Source organism: Cervus canadensis, chromosome 31 (genome assembly GCF_019320065.1).
Source record: "Cervus canadensis isolate Bull #8, Minnesota chromosome 31, ASM1932006v1, whole genome shotgun sequence".
Taxonomy (NCBI): domain Eukaryota; kingdom Metazoa; phylum Chordata; class Mammalia; order Artiodactyla; family Cervidae; genus Cervus; species Cervus canadensis.
The window spans coordinates 1,369,733-1,394,680 of record NC_057416.1 but is presented as its reverse complement, the minus strand read 5'-3'; the positions used below and the strand labels follow the sequence as shown (position 1 = coordinate 1,394,680).

The 24,948-nt window shown below is 41.3% G+C and overlaps 1 pseudogene; it reads right to left on the bottom strand.

The window, feature by feature from the left end:
* On the bottom strand, positions 1-23,442 carry LOC122432273 (annotated as a pseudogene).
* Positions 23,443-24,948: the final 1,506 nt, after the last annotated feature.

The following is a 24,948-nucleotide window of genomic DNA, read 5'->3' as shown; positions in this document are numbered from 1 at the left end:
TTAGTTCTTGTACTGGAAGGGCTCGTCGCTGGTTTCGTTCAGAAGACGTGTGGATGAGGGCTTCTGTCACAGCGAAGGGGTCACAGTTGGCAGATGGGTGACGATCTTTGAAGTAGCCCTTCTTCTGGCCAGCAGTCCGGGGGATGCGGATGCTAGCACCACAGTTGGCCACGCCAGCAGAGAAGTCGTTGATGATGGAGGTTTCATGGAATCCAGTTAGGCGCCGGGCATTGTCCAGGCCTCCCTTGGGATTGTAGGCTCGGATGTGGTACTGGTGCCGCTTGCTTAGTTTCTCAACGGCCTCCTCAATGTACTTCAGACCATTCTCCTCTCACATGGCCTTGGTGCTAAAGTTGGTGTGGCAGCCGGCACCATTCCAGTTTCCAGGAATGCGCTTAGGATCAAAGGTGGCGATCACTCCAAAGTCTTCACACACACGATGCAAGATGAAACGGGCCACTCGGAGATGATCGCCCATGTCAATTCCTTCACAGGGTCCTATCTGGAATTCCCACTGTGCAGGCATGACCTCGGCGTTCATGCCCCCGATCTTGATGCCAGCGTATAAGCAGGCCCAGTAGTGAGCCTCCACAGTGTCCCTGCCGTAGGCTTTATTTGCTCCCACACCACAGTAGTAGGGACCTTGGGGCCCAGGAAAGCCATTGGAAGGCCAACCAAAGGGGTGCCCATCAGTGCCCATGAGGGTATATTCCTGCTCCATTCCAAACCAGGGGTGCTGGTTGCTCACCATGTCCATTATCCGTTTACAGGTGTGCCTTAAATTGGTCTCTGCAGGCTTTCAGTTGTACTTGAAGACTTCACAGAACACCAGCTTGTTGGAGTCCTTGCAGAAAAGGTCCCGAAACATGGCAGCAGGGACAAGATACATGTCACTGTTGGGCCCTTCAGACTGAAAAGTTCTGGAGCCATCAAAATTCCACTCGGGCAACTCTTCTACACACTTGGGTTCAGAATCCAAGGTTCGGGTCTTGCAGCGCAGTCCTTCTCCAGTACTGTTGATCCACATGTACATAGCTTGGACTTTCTTGCCCTGAGGTAGGGCCATGTACACCTGCTTGATGCCTTTGTTCAAGTGGGAGCTCGCCAAGATGGCCGTGGTGGAAGGTGTTCTGGGCGCTGAGCAAAGCGGCAGGGCAGGCAGGCGGCGAGAACGAGGTGAGGAGAAGAGAGGCGAGGAGGACGGGGAGGCGCTGCTTAGACAGCCGACTCTTCTCCCATTCTCTGCTCTCTCCAGTTGTAATTTCAGTAGCTGTGCATGTTTGGCGGTTTATAGCAACTCTGGTCATCTCAGCGTCCTGTGTAACTGTGTTGCTACACCCCTCCCCTGCGATTGCTTCACTACAGGAGACAAGGTGAAGTGAAAAGACCAGCCATGGGCTCACCACTGACCCTACTCAAGCCTGGTGTCATTCTGCGTTTTCAACCTTAATACATATTGTCACTACAAAAATTAAAGTGGCAGGCTTAATACTTGCTAGGAGTGCGTGTGCGTGTGTTAAGTCGCTCAGTCATGTCTGATTCTTTGCAATTCCATGGACTGTAGCCCACCAGGCTCCCCATCTCTAGAATTCTCCAAAGAATACTGGAGTGAGTTGCCATGCCCTCCTCTAAGGGATCTTCCCGACCCAGGGGTCGAAACTTGAGTCTTTCACATTGCAGGTAGATTCTTTATCATTTGAGCCACAATTTATACTTTATTGAAGAGCTTGAAAAACAGTGATGGAGTCCAGGAGGGTGAACCTATGATGGTGGAAAGACAAGAAGGAAACACATCTGGAGATGGGTGCTTGTGCTGTGACCTGAGCTATCTCCACGCTGATCACCCCCTTCTGCACGGTCAGGAAATAAACACAGGCACTGTATCTGTGCCACGGCCTTTCAAATGTAATTTTATCCTAAAGGTAAGATTCATGGATGTAACAAAATAGCAATAAGCCGAAACTGCATTTAAACAAGGTAATTATGAAAGTTCAGAACTAAAAAGCTTACCTTGTTTTGTATAGCAACTGAGGACCTTCAGATGCACTGGGTTTTACTTTTAAGGATGGCAACAGGGGTTTCACTCCTGACTGGTTTGGGACAACACTTGTCAGGGCTACAGGGGAGTCTGAAACACTTTAAACAGCAGGTCCTTTTCTCAAACAGGTTTCTGCCTGTAAGCGGTTCCTGTCTTTCTGTTCCCCCCAACAGGATGGGGAGTCGGACAGCTACTGGGGGCCACCGAGTCCCACAGAGACCCCCGTGGATGATGGAAGCCAGGCTGTGACCCAACAGCCAGGAGGGCACAATCACTCCTGTAAATGTGCCCACAGTCTTTTATTACGAGCGTCAAATCAAACATAAATTGTCCTCTTTGGGTCCTAAGCTGACCATCTGGTCCACTGCCCACAGCTCCCCACCTGCCATCTCCTCCTCAATTGTTCCTCAGAGAAGCTAGGAAAAACAGCCCTTCCATGGACCACAGAGCTATGGAATCACAGAGAAATACCCCACGGTGAAAATCATACCTTCTGTGTGCTACTTCGTAAGTTGGAATCAATTTTGGTTTCCAACTGAATGTGAAAATTGCAAAATAGAAAATCTTTAAAAATTCAGTTGAATTCTGCCTAATTTACTAGTTATGTGGTGGCAGAATCTCTTAAGACAAAGAGATAACTTTCCGTAACTATATGTAGTGAAACACTTAAATCAAGCAAAGAAGTGGATATAAAAACCCACCTCAACCCAACCCAACAAAAAAGCCATTCGTGCCATCTCTAAACTTAGAAATTGATCTCTAAATATTTGAAATCATCATGTGAAAAATGTAAGTTATGGAGCCAAATGTTGAAATAGTGTCTTGATCTCCCTGGTGTTTTCAGAACGCTAAAACCAAAACTGTGGTGCTGGAGAAGACTTTTGAGAGTCCCTTGCACAACAAGGAGATCAAACCAGTCAATCCTAAAGGAAATCACCCCTGAATATTCACTGGAAGGACTGATGCTGAAACTGAGGCTTTGGCCACCTGATGCAAAAAGCCGACTCATTGGAAAAGACTCTGATGCTGGGAAAGATTGAAGGAGGAGAAGGAGACGATAGAGGATGAGATGGCTGGATGACATCACAGACTCAGTGGACATGAGTGTGAGCGAACTGCAGGAGAAGGTGACGAACAGGCAAGCCCTGCATGCTGCAGTCCTTGGAGTTGCAAAGAGTTGGATATGACTAAATAACATCCATCCAACCATCTATCTATCTGTCTATCTATCTATCTATCTAGATTATTCCATCCAAAAGCAGAATACCCACTCTTTTCAAGTGTACATGGAACATTCTCTAGGATACATGACATGCAAGGCCCCAATACATGCCTTGATAAGTAAGAAAAGGGGAATAATATCAATGATCTCTTCTGACCACAACACTGTTGAGACTAGAAGTCACCAGGAAAACTGCAAGAAGCACAAAACCTTGGAGGATAAACAATATGCTACTAAGCAGCCAATGGGTCACAGAAGAAATTAAAGAAGTAACAAAATTAATAAAAATACCTGGAGACAAGTGAAAATGAAATGATCCAAAAATCTATGGGAGGAAGCAAAGTTCTAAGAGGGACGTTGTAGTGATAACAAGTCTGCCTCGAGAAACAAGAAAAACCTGTAACAATCTAACCTAAGGATAACCTTAGGAAATAGGAAAGGAATAGGAAAAGAATAAAGGAAACCCAAATTGAGAAGAAGAAAAATCTTCAATATCAGAGGACATAAGTGAAGAAAAAATTGAAAAACAGATAAGATCAAGGAAACAAAACAGCTGGTTTTGGGAAGAAGGAAACAAAACTGGTAAACCTTTAAAAAGACTCAATCATGAAAGAAAGGGAGAGGGCCCTAATCAATTAAAAAAAAAAAAGAAATAGAAGCTATAACTGGCACCACATGAATCCAAAGGATCATGAGAGACTTATAGTTACTGAATTACAGTAGTTACATGTACTAAGTAAGTAACTAAGTTACATGAAAACTTATAGTTACTGTAAGTAACTATACATCAATAAAATAGACAAGCTATTAGAAATGGACAAATTATCTGAAATGTACAATCTCCCAAGACTAAACCAGGAAGAAATAGAAAACACCAACAGACCAATTACCAGTACTGAAATTTAACCAGTAATTTAAAACTCTCAACAAACAGAAATCCAGGTCCAGATGGTTTCACAGGTAAATTCTACTGGACATTTGGAAAAGAGTTAATAACAACCCTTCCAAAAACATTCCACAAAAACTACAGAGGAAGGAATGCTTCTGAATTTATTCTGAGGCCAGCATCACCCTGTGGCCTGCTGCTGCTGCTAAGTCGCTTCAGTCATGTCCGACTCTGTGCGACCCCATAGACGGCGGCCCACCAGGCTCCTCCGTCCATGGGATTTTCCAGGCAAGAGTACTGGAGTGCAGTGCCATTGCCTTCTCCGACCCTATGGCCAAAACCAGACAAATAAACCACAGAAACAAGAAAGTAGCAGGCCAGTAACAAGAATAAACACAGATGTAGAACCCTCAATGAATTAGCAAGGAAATCCAGGAATTCATTAAAAGGACCACACATCATGATCAAGGGAGATGTATCTCAATATCCATCTATCATTGTGATACACCACAGTTTAACAAAGTCAAATTATTGTCTCAGTAGGTGCAGAGAAAGCTTTTTTTTTCCATTTATTTTTATTAGTTGGAGGCTAATTACAATATTGAAGTGGTTTTTGCATACATTGACATGAATCAGCCATGGGTGTACATGTGTTCCCCATCCTGAATCCCCCTCCCACCTCCCTCCCCATCCCATCCCTCTGGGTCATCACAGTGTACCAGCCCTGAGCACTTGTCTCATGCTTCCAAACTGGACTGGTGATCTGTTTCACACTTGATAATATACACGTTTCAATGCTATTCTCTCAGATCATCCCACCCTCGCCTTCTCCCATAGAGTCCAAAAGTCTGTTCTGTACATTTGTGTCTCTTTTTCTGTTTTGCATATAGGGTTATCCTTACCATCTTTCTAAATTCCATATATATGCATTAGTATACTGTATTGGTGTTTTTCTTTCTGGCTTACTTCACTCTGTATAATGGGCTCCAGTTTCATCCATCTCATTAGAACTGATTCAAATGTATTCTTTTTAATGACTGAATAATATTCCATGGTGTATATGTACTATAGCTTCCTTATCCATTCATCTGCTGATGGGCATCTAGGTTGCTTCCATGTCCTGGCTATTATAAACAGTGCTGCAATGAACATTGGGGTGCACGTGTCTCTTTCAGATCTGGTTTCCTTGGTGTGTATGCCCAGGAGTGGGATTGCTGGGTCATATGGCAGTTCTATTTCCAGTTTTTTAAGAAATCTCCACACTGGTCTCCATAGTGGCTGTACTAGTTTGCATTCCCACCAACAGCGTAAGAGGGTTCCCTTTTCTCCACACCCTCTCCAGCATTTATTGCTTGTAGACTTTTGGATAGCAGCCATTCTGACTGGCGTGTAATGGTACCTCATTGAGGTTTTGATTTGCATTTCTCTGATAATGAGTGATGAAAAAACTCTCTTCTAAATAAAAAGTTTAAAGAAACAAGCATTTTGCCCAATAGTCCCTAAGAGAGCTTCAAATGCAATAATACCAAAACATTTTTATTTTTATAATTCACCTATAATAAATTCCCCAAGTTATGTATACAGGCTTATTGTTTCATAGTTATTGATGATTTCTGTGTTTATTCCATTAAGACAGTTAGAAAGAAAATGGAAATATAATTGGTATGAACTGTAAGTTCTAAAAATCTTAAGGGAGAACAACTTTTCCCCATTATAATAATTCTCTGTCAAAGGTATATCATTGTTTATAGGGTGGGGGAGGGAAGGATTGGGAGTTTGGGATTAGCAGATGCAAGTTATTATATACAGGGTGGATAAATAGTAAGGTCCTACTGTATAGCACAGGGAACAATATTCAGTGTCCTGTAATAAATCATAATGGAAAAGAATATGAAAAAGAATATATATTTATGTAACTGAGTCACTTTGCTGTTCAGAAGAAATCAGTGCAATTCAATACAAATCAACACATTGTAAGTCAACTATACTTCAATAAGTTTTTTAAAAAGCAGATCATTGTTGTCACTCTTTTAATGTTAGAAATATTAGGTACTCTCTACTACTGAATGTTTTCGAAGGCTCTGACCTTTTATTTTAAATTGGAGCAAAATGAAAGAATTCAACCTACAGATTAACTGAGGTTACTTGTTTTAAACAGAGCAGGAGGTTCAGGTCACAGAGGGCCCTTAAGTGATGAAAGAAGTAATGTAGAAGTGTCACAAATATAATATTTATTTATTAGATATTATTAAAGCCCTACTCTGTGCCGGTGCCTGTGAACTGCTGGTAGTCAGGCAATCTGCTCAGTCACCTTTTAACTTAGTGATAGAGGGAGATGAGGGCATAGGGAATTCAAAATATAGAAATAATCGGGTTCTGTGTATAAGAACATTGTGATCTGATTGATAAGAAACCACTAGACCATTCAGGTATGACCTAAATCAAATCCCTTATGATCATACAGTGGAAGTGAAAAATAGGGATTAGATCTGATAGACAGGGTACCTCAAGAACAATGGATGGAGGTTCATGACACTGTACAGGAGGCAGTGCTCAAGACCATCCCCAAGAAAAAGAAATGCAAAAAGGTAAAATGGCTGTCTGAGGAGGCCTTACAAATAGCTGTGAAAAGAAGAGTAGTGAAAGGCAAGAAGAAAAGGAAAGATATACCCACTTGAATGCAGAGTTCCAAATATTTGCAAGAGAGATAAGAAAGCCTTCCTCAGTGATCAATGCAAAGAAATAAAGGAAAACAGTAGAATGGGAAAGAATAGAGATCTCTTCAAGAAAATTAGAGATACCAAGGGAACATGTCATGCAAAGATGGGCACAATAAAGGACAGAAATGGTACAGACCTAACAGAAGCAGAAGATATTAAGAAGGGGTGGCAAGAATACACAGAAGAACTATACAAAAAAGATCTTCATGACCCAGATAACCATGATGCTGTGATCACTCACCTAGAACCAGACATCCTGGAATGTGAAGTCAAGTGGACTTTAGGAAGCATGACTAAGAACAAAGCTAGTGGAGGTGATGGAATTCCAGTTGAGCTATTTCAAATCCTAAAAGATGATGCTGTGAAAGTGCTGCACTCAATATGCCAGCAAATTTGGAAAACTCAGCAATGGCCACAGGACTGGAAAAGGTCAGTTTCATTCCAGTTCCAAAGAAAAGCAATGCCAAAGAATGCTCAAACTACCCTCACATGCTAGCAAAGTGCTCAAAATTCTCCAAGTCAGGATTCAACAGTACGTGAACTGTGAACTTCCAGATGTTCAAGCTGGTTTTAGAAAAGGCAGAGGAACCAGAGATCAAATTGTGAACATCCATTGAATCATCGAAAAAACAAGAGAATTCCAGAAAAACTTCAAGAGATGAGAATACCAGACCACCTGACCTGCCTCCTGAGAAATCTGTATGCAGGTCAGGAAGCAACAGTTAGAACTGGACATGGAACAACAGACTGGTTCCAAATCAAGGCTGTATATTGTCACCCTGCTTATTTAACTGACATGCAGAGTACGTCATGAGAAACGCTGGTTTAGAGGAAGCACAAGCTGGAATCAAGATTGCCAGAAGAAATACCAATAACCTCAGATGTGCAGATGACACCACCCTTATGGCAGAAAGTGAAGAAGAACTAAAGAGCCTCTTGATGAACGTGAAAGAGGAGAGTGAAAAAGTTGGCTTAAATCTCAACATTCAGAAAGCTAAGATCATGGCATCTGGTCCCATCACTTTGTGGCAAATAGATGGGGAAGCAATGGAAACAGAGACTTTATTTTGGGGGGCTCCAAAATCACTGCAGATGGTGACTGCAGCCATGAAATTAAAAGATGCTTGCTCCTTGGAAGAAAAGTTATGACCAACCTAGATAGCATATTAAAAAGCAGAGACATTACTTTGCCAACAAAGGTCCATCTAGTCAAGGCTATGGTTTTTCCAATAGTCATGTATGGATATAAGAGTTGGACTATAAAGAAAGCTGAGTGCCGAAGAATTGATGCTTTTAAACTGTTGTTGGAGAAGACTCTTGAGAGTCCTTGGACTGCAGGGAGATCAAACCAGTCCATCCTAAAGGAAATTAACCCTGAATATTCATTGGAAGGACTGATGCTTAAATTGAAGATCCAATACTTTGGCCACCTGATGCGAAGAACTGACTTATTTGGACTTATTTTCCTGATGCTGGGAAAGATTGAGGGCAGGAGGAGAAGGGGACGACAGAGGATGAGATGGTTGGATGGCATCACTGACTCAATGGACATGCATATTTGAGTAAGCTCCAGGTGTTGGTCATGGACAGGGAGGCCTGGTGTGCTGCAGTCCATGGGGTCGCAAAGATTCGAACACAACCAGGCGACTGAACTGAACTGAAGTGAATCTAATTCAGGATAAAAAATCACATATAAAGAATCACATATAAAGCCATGTTAAGCCTCAGAATATGCTTTCTTTTGAGAAAAATGTTCTCTTAATTAAATCCTGAATAGTGGTTAGGGCTTCAGCTTTGTCAAGAGGTGGAAAAAATATTTCCAATCAGAATCAAAATACATGTGCAGGTCAGAAGGCGAGAAAAGTCATCAGTGGAACACAGTGACTCAGAGATAGTTTAACCTTTGTAGCAGATAATTATACATGTAAGTAAAGCACACAGTAGGTTGGTAACAAGAATAATCACTAGGTAAAGGAATGGGTTACCACAGGTAGGAAAATAATATTGTTGTGGAACATGGAGAAAAATTAGGAAAATTCAGTGTGCAAGATGTGATTGCATGCCGCTAACCATGAATATGACTACCTGTCTACTCGACAATTAGAAGGGAAAGGAAATCATAATATTTCTGCATTTTTATTAATGGATTATTAAAATTTAAAATGAGACAGTTACTTTGCAAAAGTATTGGCTTACTAATTTTCTAAAAAATTAATGCTAACGTAACAGTAATGGGTTTTCCAACATTATTTTAAAAGTTAGCAGATTTCAGAATAATTCCATAATGAATTTAGAGTCTTGGAATGATTCATTGTACACTCTTTTGATGAGTCATTATAATTGAGTTAAATTTCTTCATTAAGAATATAAATAATTGAATTTTAAGAGGTCTTTTTTTAAAAAATAAAATGTGTCTAGGAGTTTTATTTCATTTTTCAGTGTGATTCCATTAACCTTGAGGTTGATCCTTTGGAAGATGAGCAAAATTATAATTGACATCCTCTATCTGTATTCAAACAGTCTGCAACCCCGATCCTCAGATCTTGCTCAGTTAGCAAAGGGGAATTTGAAACTGAGTGAGAACGAGATTAAATATTGTTGCATTTCATCCTTCGAATGACATTTTTAGCTCCCTGTGGGACAATGTATGAAGGTTATTGATTAATTGAAAACAAACCTAATTGACCATTAAGACTTGGTAGAATTTGTCTTGTTGAGCATTATTTGGACTAATTTTTACTGTTACTTCAGAATATGACTATAAAGTGCTTAGAAAGATGAGTGTCACAAAAAAAAATCAATGATTGCTAATCATTTCTGACAATTCTGTTATTTCAGTTACTCAAAAAAGCTTTCACTTTGGATCAAAAATAATTTATTCCTTTTCAAAAGCTCTTTTAACCTGTGTTTAGGTAATTGACTCCTAGAAACATGTTCTTTTTCACTCAGCTGAGACAGCTGGCTAAATAATAGATAATAGACAAATAATATCATGTGCAAGGAGATACGCTAATTAAGGTTATTCAAAGATAGAAGCATACCATTCCCTTTTCTCAAAGCCAGATCAAGGGATAAATCTGAGGCAGATGTATTTAATGCTATGTGAAATTTTCTGTACCAGAGTAATACATTAATTCAAGAAAATAAATATTTTATTTGGCCCAAATAGCACAATAAGATGTAAAACATGTGACTAGAGAGATAATATGGATGGTTGATGATAGAGCAGTTGGTAAAGAACCCACCTGCCATGCAGGAGACCCAAGTTCAGTTCCTGGGTTGGGAAGATCTGCTGAGAAGGGATAGGCTACCCACTCCAGTATTCTTGGGCTTCCCTTGTGGCTCATCTGGGAAAGAATCCTCCTGCAATGCAGGAGACCTGGGTTTGATTCGTGGGTTGGGAAGATCCCCTGGAGAAGGGAAAGGCTACTCATTCCAGTATTCTGGTCTAGAGAATTCCATGGACTGTTAAGTCCACGGAGTTGCAAAGAGTCAGACACGACTGAGCCACTTTCACTTTGACTTTCATGGATGGTTAAGAGAATACACACGAAACTGGTGGTCAAGGTTGAAATCTTAGTTCAGCTTCTCTAGTTATGACAGCAGGCAAGACTCTTAATATTTCTGCCTGTACGTTTACTCATCTGAAGATTGGAGAAAACTGTCTACCTCATCAGATTTGTCTGGAGAATTGAGTTTTCACATAACAGAATGCCGCAAAACATGGCTTGGCCTGTAGACTACACAGTATATATGCTTTTATGTTATGTGTGCCGTGCTGCTTTGCCTTGGTAGTCAAGACCTCTCAAGCACTTGTAAGACATTTAAAAATTAGTAAACAACATGTATATATGTTTGGAGAAGGAAATGGCAACCCACTCCGGTATTCTTGCCTAGAGAATCCTGTGGACAGAGGAGCAACCCTATGGGCTGCTGTCCATAGGGTCGCACAGAGTCGGACACAACTGAAGCGACTTAGCAGGCATGCATGAATTGGAGAAGGAAATGGCAACCCACTCCTGTGTTCTTGCCTGGACAATCCCAGGGACAGCGGAGCCTCATGGGCTGCCATCTATGGGGTCACACACGGTCGGATACGACTTAAGTGACTTAGCAGCAGCAGCATGTATATATATATATGAATGTATAACTGAATCACTTTGCTATATATACGTTTTTAGATTCTTTTTCATTATCCCTCATTTCAGTATCCCTCTATACTCAAGATATTGAGTATAGTTCCCTATGCTATACAGTAGGTTCTTGTTGATTATCTGTCTATAGATAGTTGTATATATATTTAATCTCAAATTCCTAATTTATCCCCTTTCTCCCCACTTTCCTAACCATAAGTTTGTTTTCTATGTCTGTGCTGCTATTTCTGTTTTGTAAAAATTCCATTTGTATCATTTTCTTGATTCCACATATAAGTAATATTATAAGATATTTGTCTTTCTCTGTCTCACTTCACTTAGTATGATAATCTCTGGGTTTATCCATGTTGTTGCAAATGGCTTTATTTCATTATTTTTCTGGAGAAAGCAATGGCACTCCACTCCAGTACTCTTGCCTGGAAAATCCCATGGACGGAGGAGCCTGGTAGGCTGCAGTCCATGGGGTTGTTAAGAGTCGGACATGACTGAGCGCACACACACACCTTCAGTAGATGCAGGATTATGCTACTCCCTACCACCTCTAGTTCTTATGTAAACATATTTTATCCTGGATGTTGTCACCTTGTAAATCAACCATACCTTTTTGCGATCCTCCTATATCAGCATGTATGATTCAGATTTAATTTTTCATTTTCTGGTGCATTCACCAGCTGCTATGCACAGGGGATGCCAGATATTTGTTCTCCTAAATCTCAGCACCCAGGTAATGGACTTGTGAGCAAAGCCAACAGGGTGCTCCCTCCCTGGGCACGGGGTTAGCATGAGTGATGCAGAGACTTGGGGCTGTGGTGCGGCTAGAGCCCTGGGGACAGCATCAAGAGCTTCCTGGGGGTGGTGGTGGTTCCAGCCGCAGCAGTGCAGGCCTCTCCATTTTGGATGCCGGGTGCAGAAGTGACCCCAGCCCCCAGGGGTGGTGCTGTCCAGCCAGGAGAACCCAGTACTGCTCAAAGAGCCTCAGCCTCAGAGATTTGTTGTGAGAAAGAAATGTCAGGACATGTCAGCTACTTAGAACCTTAGCCTCACAGTTTCCCCAAGACCCACATTTACTAGAAAATTGGTTGCATGACGCCCAGGTAGTTGTCTGGCCGTCTTTCCTCTTAAATCCCCAGTTCCTACAGTAGAACCTCGAACATAACAGTTGCTCAGTACATATTTGAGAAATGAAAAAATGGTGCTGTCTTTGTAATGGTTCGACATCCGTTGGCTTCCATTAAGTTACCGTGTCTCATACTCCAGGTGTTTATAATTCTGTCCATCTCTTTGCTTATTCTGATAAATTTCTAGTCTGCTTAAATTAACCAAAGCTACTTTCTGTTATCTGCAAGCAAGACTATGTATTTTTGGCCATATTTAAAATCCTGGAAAATGGACCTGCCACAGGAGACCTCACATCATGATACAGGGCAACATGAAAGGTCTTTGTTAATTAAACTCCTGACTTAACTGAAATTATTATGCTGTTTGGAGCTCCTAATTAATTTCAGCTATTTGCCCATGTTTTAATAATTTGAGGGGTAATACATGCACATGATACTAACTTAAAAGGCGTAAGCAGATACAGAAATAAATATGAAGATGGTGTACATAAAGAGTCACGCCTTGCCCTTTGCACTAGTGTTCCTCTTTATGATTAACAAGGTCTCAGTTTTGCTTTTGTTTGTGCATCCTTCACATAATGTACTATTATAGTGTGTGTGTGTGTGTGTGTATTTATTTGGCTGCACTGGGTCTTAGTTGTGGCATGCGGGATCTAGTTCCCTGATGAGGAATGGAACCAGGGCCCCCAGCATTGGGTGTGCGGTGTCTTAGCTGCTGGGCCACCGGGAAAGTCCGCAGTGTACTATTAATATACGTGACTGTTTCTCTGTTCTTACTTTCCTAAAATACAGGGATACTATTTACATTATTTATATTTGCCTTTTTAAACTTAACCATGTATTTGTGAGTTTCTTCCATCTGCACTTGTGAATGTAATTGTTATCAAGTGTGCAGTGTTCTATTAATTGGCTAAACCAGAATTTATTTAGCCAATCTGCCGTTGAAGAACATTTGGGCCGTTTCTAGTAGTTCTCTGTGATGCCACCATGAAATCCTCTTTCTACAGAGATGCATCAGCAAGAGGCTGAATATCCAGGACAGATTCTAAGAAGTGGAAGCACTGCCTGACAGAACGTGTACCTCGTAGCGTTGCTCAGTCTTACCTAGTCTCTCTACAAAGTGGCTTCCCGATTTCCTCCCAACCCATCTCAGAAGGGACCTGCACACTGTGTCCCATCTCCCCCCGCCCGCGCCCCACCTCCGTCCTTGCCTCTCGCTGCCCCGCTTCTGCACGTTATCACCACTGCTGCTGCCCTAGGACATCAGACGCAGCGTGCAGCTATTTTCTCAGTTGTGCTTCTTAAGAACGAAGGTGGGTGTCTTTTCACGTTATAGGCTGGAGCACTACTGGAAGAAATGCACATACTATAGAATTCACCCTTTTAATGCATACATATACTTCAGGGGTTTTTCTTTTTTCTATTAAAAATGGGGGTTTGATGCTGCAGTGATCACCACAACCTATGTGAGAACACTGCTGTTGCCCCTAAAATTGAACAGGGCCCCTCAGCAGTCACTCCTCCTCCTCCTTACGCCAGGCTCCAGCTTTAGACAACCACTGCTCTACTCTCTGTCTGTATAGATTTGGCTGCTCTGGATATTGCCTGTAAATACAGTCATTCAATATGTGTTTCTTTGGTGAATGGCTTCTTGTATTTAGCATAATGTTTGCAAGATAATATTCCATTGTATGGATGCATGACACTTTGTTGATCTTTTCACTAGTTGATGGCTGCTGCTGCTGCTAAGTCACTTCAGCCGTGTCCTGCTCTGTGCGACCCCATAGATGGCAGCCCACCAGGCTCCTCCATCCATGGGATTTTCCAAGCAAGAGTACTGGAGCGGGTTGCCATTGCCTTCTCCTACTAGTTGATGGACATTTGGATAATTGGGAGTAACGCTGCGCTGATGTAAACATTCACATACAGATTTACGTGTGAACATAGTTTTTTAGTCCTTTTGCCTATATGTGTTGGAGTGGAACTGCTGAACCTGTGGTAGCCCCATGTTTCAACTTCCCGATGAATGACTGCCAGGCTGCTTTATGCAGCAGCCTTACCATTGGTACTTCCCATCAACACAGTGCAAGCATCCCAGTTCCTGCACATCTCTGCCTCCACTTGTTTCCTGTCGTAATGGTCTGAGCCACCCTAGTGGGTGTGAAGTGGTTTTGATTTGTTTCCCTCATGATTAATGATGTTGAGCATCTTTTCATTTGCTTGTTGGTCATTTTTATGTCTTTGGAGAAAATGTATATTCAAATTAATTGCCAGTATTTTAGTTAGGTTATTTCCCTGCTAAACCTGTACTGTTTAGCCATGAGGGTTCACATATTCTGGATACAAGTCCCTGAGTAGACGCATGGCTTGCACTTTCTCCCATTCTGATTGTGGGTGGGGCAGGGAGCTGGGGTTGCAGCTTCAATTTTCTTAGTATTTATTTATTTTTATATATTTGTTTGGCTGTGCTGGGTCTTACTGTGTCATGTGGGATCTAGTTCCCTGACCAGGGATGAAACCTGGGCCCTCATTGGAACACGGAGTCTTAGCCATTGGACCACCAGGGAAGTCTCAGGAGCTTTGATTTTAATGGAAAAACCAATTTATTTTTGTTTCTTACGCAAGTGTTGCATTGAGTTGCCTTTCAAACTAACTTGGTTTGTATTCATTTAAAGATAATTGAAAAGCAAAGGAGAAAAGGAAAGATACACCCATTTGAATGCAGAGTTCCAAATATTTGCAAGGAGAGATAAGAAAGCCTTCCTCAGGGATCAATGCAAAGAAATAGAGGAAAACAATAGAATGGGAAACAATAGAGATCTCTTCAAGAAAATTAGAGATACCAAAGGAACATTTCATGCAAAGATGGGCTCAGTAAAGGACAGAACTGGTATGGACCTAACAGAAGCAGAAGATATTAAGAAGAGGTGGCAAGAATACACAGAAGAACTATACAAAAAAAGATCTTCATGACCCAGGTAACCATGATGCAGTGATCACTCACCTAGAGCCAGACATCCTGGAATGTGAAGTCAAGTGGGCCTTAGGAAGCATCACTATGAACAAAGCTAGTGGAGGTGATGGAATTCCAGTTGAGCTATTTCAAATCCTAAAAGATGATGCTATTAAAGTGCTGCACTCAAAAAAAAATAAAGTGCTTCACTCAATATACCAGCAAAATTGGAAAACTCAGTAGTGGCCACAGGACTGGAAAAGGTCAGTTTTCTTTCCAGTTCCAAAGAAAGACAATGCCAAAGAATGCTCAAATTACCGCACCGTCGCACTCATCTCACGTGCTAGTAAAGTAATGCTCAAAATTCTCCAAGCCAGGCTTCAGCAGTACGTGAACTGTGAACTTCCAGATGTTCAAGCTGGTTTTAGAAAAGGCAGAGGAACCAGAGATCAAATTGCCAACATCTGCTGGATCATTGAAAAGCAAGAGACTTCCAGAAAAACATCTATTTCTGCTTTATTGACAATGCCAATGCCTTTGGCTGTGTGGATCACAATAAACTGTGGAAAATTCTGAAAGAGTTGGGAATACCAGACCACCTGACCTGCCTCTTGAGAAACCTGTATGCAGGTCAGGAAGCAACAGTTAGAACTGGACATGGAACAACAGACTGGTTCCAAATAGGAAAAGGAGTGCATCACGGCTGTATATTGTCACCCTGCTTATTTAAGTTATATGCAGAGTACATCATGAGAAACGCTGGGCTGGAAGAAGCACAAGCTGGAATCAAGATCGCTGGGAGAAATATCAATAACCTCAAATATGCAGATGACACCACCCTTATGGCAGAAAGTGAAGAAGAACTAAAGAGCCTCTTGATGAAAGTGAAAGGAGGAGAGTGAAAAAGTTGGCTTAAAGCTCAACATTCAGAAAACTAAGATCATGGCATCTGGTCCCATCACTTCATGGGAAATAATGGGGAAACAGTGGAAACAGTGGTCTGACTTTATTTTTTTGGGCTCCAAAATCACTGCAGATGGTGACTGCAGCCATGAAATTAAAAGATGCTTACTCCTTGGAAGGAAAGTTATGACCAACCTAGACAGCATATTGAAAAGCAGAGATATTACTTTGTCAACAAAGGTCTGTCTAGTCAAGGCTATGGTTTTTCCAGTGGTCATGTATGGATGTGAGAGCTGGACTATAAAGAAAGCTGAGTGCCAAAGAATTGATGCTTTTGAACTGTGGTGTTGGAGAAGACTCTTGAGAGTCCCTTGGAGTGCAAGGAGATCCAACCAGTCCGTCCTAAAGGAGATCAGTCCTGGGTGTTCATTGAAAGGACTGATGTTGAAGCTGAAACTCGAATAATTTGGCCACCTGATGTGAAGAGCTGACTCATTTGAAAAGACCCTGATGCTGGGAAAGATTGAAGGTGGGAGGGGAAGGGGACAACAGAGGATGAGATGGTTGGATGGCATCACTGACTCAATGGTCATGAGTCTGAGTAAGCTCCGGGAGTTGGTGATGGACAGGGAGGCCTGGCGTGCTGCGATTCATGGGGTTGCAAAGAGTCAGACGCGACTGAGCGACTGAACTGAACTGAAAAGATAATCACCTTTTTTTTTTCCAGTTTATCTACTGACTGGAGACAGTTAAAAGGTTGTTTTTTTAATCCATAAAAACAGAGTGTAGCCATAACTTTGAAATGAATGGCTGTTGTTGAAACATTACTTACACATAGGCTTTTCTCATTAGTTGAATGGGAGACTTTCTTGTGATTCAAATTATTTTGTGAGGCAAATTGTTTTTCCTGACAATAAGCTCATCATCACATGAGAAGAAAAATCAGTTGTTAAAGCAAGCTGTTCTTTTGTTAGACTAAAAAGAAATGGGTCAGTGCAAAGAAAATTCTCAACAGCAAAGTGATGGTTCCAGTCAGGCTCACTGGATCAGTAAACTCCGACATCCACAGAGTATAGTGCAGGGCTCGCTGGGGTGTCCTTAGACAGAATTACTAGAGCCTGTGCCTCTGAGAAAGGAGAGCAGATAACCACAAAGTTTGGCTCAGAGCAAGAGAAAACTTGACTATCGTTAGTGCCAGCCTATTTTCATTATCTCAAAATAATGTGACCCCATTGCAAGCTCCATCTCAGCCATGGCTGACATTGTAATTTAAAGCTCTTCTGTGTAAAAGTTCTTAATTTGGAAAGGTGGGTTTAGAGTATTTTATGATTAATTATCCCTTTTGGTCAAGTTTTTTGTTTTTCAAGTGTGATTATTACAGGTTGGCTTATATTTCCTTAGGAATCCCTCAGGATATTGATAAAGGATTTATGAAATGAGTACATCAGTGACAACCATCACCAAATACTACACTCCTGTTCCTCTGAAAGGCTGCTTGGTGTCAAATTGTACACAGCGGTACTCCTCTGTGTACAATTAATATGTTAGGAGTGTTCTGTAAGTAAAGTAGAAAGTAGCTGATACTGTTCAGGAGAAACCTGGTTTTGGTATCAGGGTGATGGTGGCCTCATAGAATGAGCTTGGAAGTGTTCCTTCCTATTCAATATTTTGAAAGAGTTTTAGAAGGATAGGCATTAGCTCTTCTCTAAATGTTTGATAGAATTCTCCTGTGAAGCCATCAGGTCCTGGGCTTTTGTTTTTGAGAGATTTTTGATCACAGCTTCAATTTCAGTGCATGTAATTTGGTTGTTCATAATTTCTATTTCTTCCTGGCTCAGTCTTGGAAGATTGAACTGTTCTAAGAATCTGTCGATTTCTTCCAGGTTATCTATCTTATTGCGATATAGTTGTTCTTAATAGTCTCTTGTAATCCTTTGTATTTCTGCATTGTCTGTTGTAACCTCTACTTTTTCATTTCTAATTTTGTTGATTTGAGTCTTCTCTCTTTTTTTCTTGATGAGTCTGGCTAAAGGTTTGTCAGTTTTGTTTATATTCTCAAAGAATGAGGTTTTAGTTTTATTAATCTTTACTGTTGTTCCTTTCGTTTCTTTTTCATTTATTTCTGCTCTGACCTTTATGATCTCTTTTCTTCTGCTAATTTTGGGGGTTTTCTGTTCTTCTTTTTCCAGTTGTTGTAGGTGTGAAATTAGGTTGTCTATTTGATATTTTTCTTGTTTCTTGGGGAAGGATTGTATTGCTATAAACTTCCCTCTTAGAAATGCTTTTGCTGCATCCCATAGGTTTTGAATTGTCGTGTTTTCATTGTCATTTGTTCCTAGAAATTTTTTGATTTACCTTTTGATTTCATCAGTAACCTGTTGGTTATTTAGAAACGTATTGTTTAATCTCCATGTGTTTGTGTTTTTTTACAGGTTTTTTTTTTTTTTTTTGTAATTGATATCTAATCTCATAGCATTGTGGTCAGAAAAGAAGCTTGATATGGTTTCAATTTTCTTGAATTTATTGAGGTTTGATTTGTAACCCACAATGTGGTCTGTCTTGGAGAATGTTCCATGTGCACTTGAGAAGAAGGTGTGTTCTTCTGCATTTGGATGGAATGTCCTGAAGATATCAATGAGATCCATCTCATCTAATGTATCATGTAAGACTTGTGTTTCCTTATTAATTTTCTGTTTTGATGATCTGTCCATTGGTGTGAATAGGGTGTTAAAGTCTCCTACTATTATTGTGTTACTGTCAATTTTTCCTTTTATGTCTGTTAGTGTTGTCTTATGTACTGAGGTGCTGCTATGTTGGGTGCATAGATATTTACAATTGTTTTGTCTTCCTCTTGGATTGATCCCTTGATCATTATGTAGTGTCCTTCCTTATCTCTTGTAATCTTTATTTTAAGGTCTGTTTTGTCTGATATGAGGGTTGCTACTCCAGCTTTCTTTTGCTTCCCATTTGCATGGAATATATTTGTCCATCCTCTCACTTTCATATGTGTCTTTCTATATGTGTCTTTAGGTCTGAAGTGGATTTCTTTTAGACAGCATATAAATGGGTCTTGTTTTTGTAACTGTTCAGCCACTCTGTGTCTTTTGGGTGGAGCATTTAATCCATTTACATTTAAGGTAACTATTGATACATATGTTCCTGTTGCCATTTTCTTAATTGTTTGGGGTTTGATTTTGTAGATCTTTTCCTTCTCTTGTATTTCTTGACTATTGTAAGTCTCTTTAACATTTGTTGTAAAGCTGGTTTGGTGGTACTGAATTCTCTTAACTTTTGCTTGTCTGAAAAGCATTTGATTTCTCCATCAGTTTTGAATGAGATTCTTGCCCGGTACAGAAATCTTGGTTGTAGATTTTTCCCTTTCAGTACTTTAAATATATCCTGCCATTCCCTTCTGACCTGCGGAGTTTCTGCTGAAAGGTTAGCTGTTAAACGTATGGGGTTTCCCTTGTATGTTACTTGTTGCTTTTCCCTTGTTGTTTTTTAATATTCTTTCTTTGTGTTTAATTTTGTTAGTTTGATTAGTATGTGTCTTGATGTGTTTCTCCTGGGGTTTATCCTGTGTGGGACTCTTTGCACCTCATTGGGCTTGATTGACTATTTCCTTTTCCATGTTGGGGAAATTTTCAACCGTAATCTCTTCCTCATACCCCTTCTTTTTCTCTTCTTCTTCTGGGATCCCTGTAATTCAAATGTTGGTGCATTTGATATTGTCCCAGAGGTCTCTGAGACGATCCTCAGTTCTTTTCATTCTTTTTACTTGTTCTGCTCTTCAGAAGTTATTTCCACCATTTTATCTTCCAGCTCACTGATTTGTTCTGCTTCAGATAATCTGCTATTAATTCCTTAAGAGTATTTTTAATTTCAGTAATTGTGCTGTTTGTCTCTGTATGTTTATTCTTTAATTCTTCTAGGTCTTTGTTAATTGATTTTTGCTTTTTCTCCATTCCGTTTTCAAGGTTTTTGATCACCATTACTGTCATTATTCTGAATTCTTTTTCAGGTCGTTTGCCTGTTTCCTCTTCATTTGTTTGGACTTCTGTGTTTCTAGTTTGTTCCTTCCTTTGTATAGTATTTCTCTTCCTTTTAATTATTTTTTCCCTAAGCTTATTGTGTTTGAGGTCTCCTTTTCCCAGCCTTCACAATTGAATTCTTTCTTCCTTTTGGTTTCTGCCCTCCTAAGGTTGGTCCAGTGGTTTGTGTAAGCTTCATATAGGGTGAGATTTGTCCTGAGTTTTTTTTATTTGTTTGTTTTCCCTCTGATGGGCAAGGCTGAGTGAGGTGGTAATCCTGTCTGCTGATGATTGGGATTGTGTTTTTGTTTTGCTTGTTGTTTAGATGAGGAATCCTGCACAGGGTGCTGCTGGTGGTTGGGTGATGCCGGGCCTTGTATTCGAATGGTTTCCTCTGTGTGAGTTCTCATATTTGATGCTCCCTGAGGGTGAGTTCTCTGGTCGTCTAGGGTCTCGGAGTCAGTGCTTCAGGGCTTCAGCTCTGCGGTGTTCACAGATCGTTCTTCCTGTGATCACACTACGCATGTGGCTAACCTGACGGTTCTTTCCATAGATCAAATGTATTTGCTCTATGGATCAAATACACTTTTCCCTTCAGTCATCTCGTGGACAAACTGAACAAGATTACAGTTCTGGAGTCTAGAAGTCCAAGGTCAGGGTGCCAGTGTGGCCGAGTTCTCGCTGAGGAATGTCTTCCCCTCAGGTCCTCACAAGGCCTCTCTGATGAATGCTGGAAGAAAAGGCGCTTTAAAAAAAAAAAATGCTTTTTTAAACTGAGACACATGAATAAAAGCTCTCCAGGAGCAAACACGTTTTAAAGAATGACAGCAAAAGAATATCCAAACTGAATTTTGGAGATGTGAACATCTGGACATAAGTCTTACATATCTGATGTAACACAATCTGTGTGTCAGTTCAGTTCAGTTGCTCAGTCATGTCTGACTCTTTGCAACCCCATGACCGCAGCACGCCAGACCTCCCTGTCCATCACCAACTCCCGGAGTCCACCCAAACCCATGTCCATCGAGTCGGTGATGCCATCCAACCATCTCATCCTCTGTCGTCCCCTTCCCCTCCTGCCCTCAATCTTTCTCAGCATCAGGGTCTTTCCAGTGAGTCAGGTCTTCGCATCAGGTGGCCAAAGTATTGGAGTTTCAGCTTCAACATCAGTCCTTTCAATGAACACCCAGGACTGATCTCCTTTAGGATGGACTAGTTGGATCTCCTTGCACTACAAGGGACCCTCAGGAGTCTTCTCCAACACCACAGTTCAAAAGCATCAATTCTTTGGCACTCAGCTTTCTTTATAGTCCAACTCTCACATCCATGCATGACTAATGGAAAAATCATAGCCTTGACTAGATGGACCTTTGTTGACAAAGTAATGTCTCTGCTTTTTAATATGCTGTCTAGGTTGGTCATAACTTTCCTTCCAAGGAGTAAGCGTCTTTTAATTTCATGGCTGCAATCACCATCTGTAGTGAAATCTGTATGTAATCTGCAGCAGATTAATTTGTTTTTCTCTACTGGTTTTGTAACCTTTAATGTGAGGAGGTAGAACCATCCTGCCTCGGACACTGAGATGACCTAGTGAGAGGCAGCAGGTGCAAAGCCCTGGGGACATCAGCCAGCTCTTGGCCCATGTTGTTGCCCCCTCAGCCAGAAGACTAGCAGGGGGTCTGGTGAAGGGACACCCTTGGGTACCTACTGTCAACTTTAGCTCCCCCTGGGAGGCTTCAGTGAGGGTCACAGTCTCTTTGCTGCTAGTTGCGTTGAACCAGTCAACAGGGTAGCAGGTTGTCTTTTCCCTAAATATTCGTAATATCCCTTCCTCACCAAATGGATGAAAAACACATCTGAAGGAACTGTGGGGCATAAACAGATGAGTGTTAGCACACACAGAACAGTTACACTTAGACATTTTAATACACAGAAGGCATAGCATTGCTCATTAAGACGGCACGACAGTGACAATGGTGATGACAACCTGTCTCCGTGTCTGCTTACAGCAGGTTCATAAGAATCAGGCGAGCCGGGCCAGGAGCAGGCAGCTTACTGTGATGTGCAGACAGTCATCTGTCACTGGGCTGGACGCCAGCGCACCTGTGTTACCAGATCCACCAGGGCCAGCGTGTGCAGTGAACTGGGACTGCAGACACTAGGTAAGGTCTCATCAGTCAGGCTAACCCGGAAATCACTACTGCTGTGTCACTGACCATCCGAGTCCACTTGCTATGGGAGGCTCAGAGGAACTGACATCTGCCAGGGCTCTTCTGCCCTTAGAAAGCCTGCATTTCACAGCACCGCTCTGACTGCACAGACCCGGCTTATGGAAACAAAGATGCTCTATTTCCCAAGATCTTTATTTTGTAAGTAAAGACAACCTCTCATCTAGCTCTTCTGCTCTACTCCAATCCCCCAATAAGAAATAGTCCAGAATTGGTAAGAAAGCTAGACTAAATGATGTCCAAAGACAAAAGGTAAATTGTCTTCTTAAAATATTACAATTCATCTGGGCCAGGAATTCTTACAAAGATTATTGAGCTATTCTCTTCACTGGATACCAAAAAAAACAAACTTTTTCACATTTCTGCTAATATGTTTAAAATTCTATTTTTACAATATTGCTATAACATTTTACAGGGGAATTGATGTAAATCTACATCAGTGAATCCACTAAATTTCTCTCTGCTCTGTCTCATGATATGTGTAAAATGTTTAGTTGGACGAGATCCACCGTGAGTGGGGCTGGTCAGGAGGCACTTTTGGACTTCCCAGGTACAAAGAAAGGTGCTTGTCTCCCTGAGTGTGTTTCTGCAAACGCACTTATGGCCACAGTGTGAGGAGGACGGGGCACAGGGTCCCTGGTGCTCTTTTCTTTTCAGCTCCACTGGACGTTTGCCTGACTCCCCAGACAGGCTGACCCAGTAAGACATCTCCCGACAACAGAACAATGTCAGCACTTGCGAGGGCTTTGATGGACCCAACTTCCTAATAGTAATAATTTTAAAACTCAAGTTTGAAGCGGAGACTTGACGCAGGCTCTGACACAGCTGCTGATCGCTCAGGCCGCTGAGCAGGCCCGTCGTCCGCAGCGTCACCGAGGCCCACTTCTCATCAGCAAGCCCGAGACGCCTCGTCTTCCTTTTCTAAAATAAACAGCCTTTTAAACAGTATCCAGAGGCCCACTTCTCATCAGCAAGCCCGAGACGCCTCGTCTTCCTTTTCTAAAATAAACAGCCTTTTAAACAGTATCCAGATCTCTTTCCCTAGTCAGAAGGGACACACCCAGCGGAAGCTGTGAATGCCGAGGTCCTCTCGTTGGCAGGTCAGGTGGGCCAGCCGGGCCGGGCAGCAGGAGAAGCAGCAGGTCGGCGGGGCAGCTCGACCGTGCTCAGCTGCGACCACTGGGGACATGGGGGATCCTTTTGGGCCCTTGTCCTCTGACCTGTTGCTGGTGGTTTGCAGTGTAATGTAACCACCACAGGGAGGTGCTAGACTGTGTGCCTATACAAAGAGGCCCGTTTCTTCAGCGCTTCCCTTCAGAGAGGATAGGGTACACTGAGGTAGAGTCTGCAGCGCTATAGCTGACTCATACTGATGTTTGGTAGAAACCAATGCAATATTTTAAAGCAATTATCCTTCAATTAAAAAAAATTTAAAAAGCTTTCAGACTTGTCACTGACCTTGAAAGAATCAGCAAACATAACACACCACTGTGTTTCCTTCAGTCGAAGAAAATATTGCCTGGATAGAGCACTGATTTCTGTGTTTGATTTGTAAATAATATTTACATAGAATAGTCCAGAAAAAAAAATTTTAAGGTAGGTCTCATACTTCATGGTGTACAATGCATGAATTCCTTTAATCATGTTGGAACTTTTTGCCTCATCTAAGAATTAAATGCAAACCCCAGCAACTGTGACTGAACTTATAGCATTTCACATACTCTCTCCACATTTGATCCTGGAACAGAGTTTATATCTAAGAAACCAGTGTAAAAACCTGAATAAAGAAAACACCAGAAAATGCAACTTATCTAAGTGTTTTCTGTTCTGTTTTTAAGTTTGACTTACATTATAATTTGGGGACACACTATATTGTTTAAATATTGTCTAAATTTATAACATACAACAGGCCAGGTGATTTGGAGTACCAAACATCTTCATTAGGAAATAAACCTGCGCCTTTCCTGTTTGCTGCCGCATGGATTAAGCAAGGTATCACACACAACAGAAAGCGAGAATTAATGTATCTGAGACAGGGGATGTCTGATGATGGAGATACTTAGGGAAGGATGTACGCCACATCTGAACTGCTGGGATGCGCAGCTGATGCTGTCATGATGCGTTGTTTACTGTAGCATCCTCGTATGGAGGAGGCACACAACCCTCTTTATAAGGCTCTCTGTTATACCACATTCTGGCTTAACATCTGATGTCCACTTCTGCCTACAAAGTGCCCAAGGTACCTTTTCGTAAAACAGTGTGGGACAACGGCAGAGGTTTTCCTTTTAAGTCAAGTATTGATATGCTGTTAACAAACCACAGTTATGAGGGGAACAGGAACCTGTGTGGGGTTGGAGTTTTAACTAACTGAAACATTAATTTGCTCATGGACTAAATGAATCAGAAATTTGTTTGGCTGCACAGAGTATAGTAGAGAATTGATCATCTTATTTGATTTAAATCTGTAACTGTTCTGGTATACAAGCCTGGAGTTTAGTAACTGTTTCATTAACTTCTCTCACTCCTTTATCTACAAGTAAAAAGACAAATTATCACTTTAAAAAACATTTATTTTCAAATAAGTTTGAAAAAATGTCAAACCGAAGTAATGTTCATTTCTCCAGATTTTTTAAAATTAATTTATTTTAATTGAAGGCTAATTACTTTACAATATTATGGTTGTTTTTGCCATACA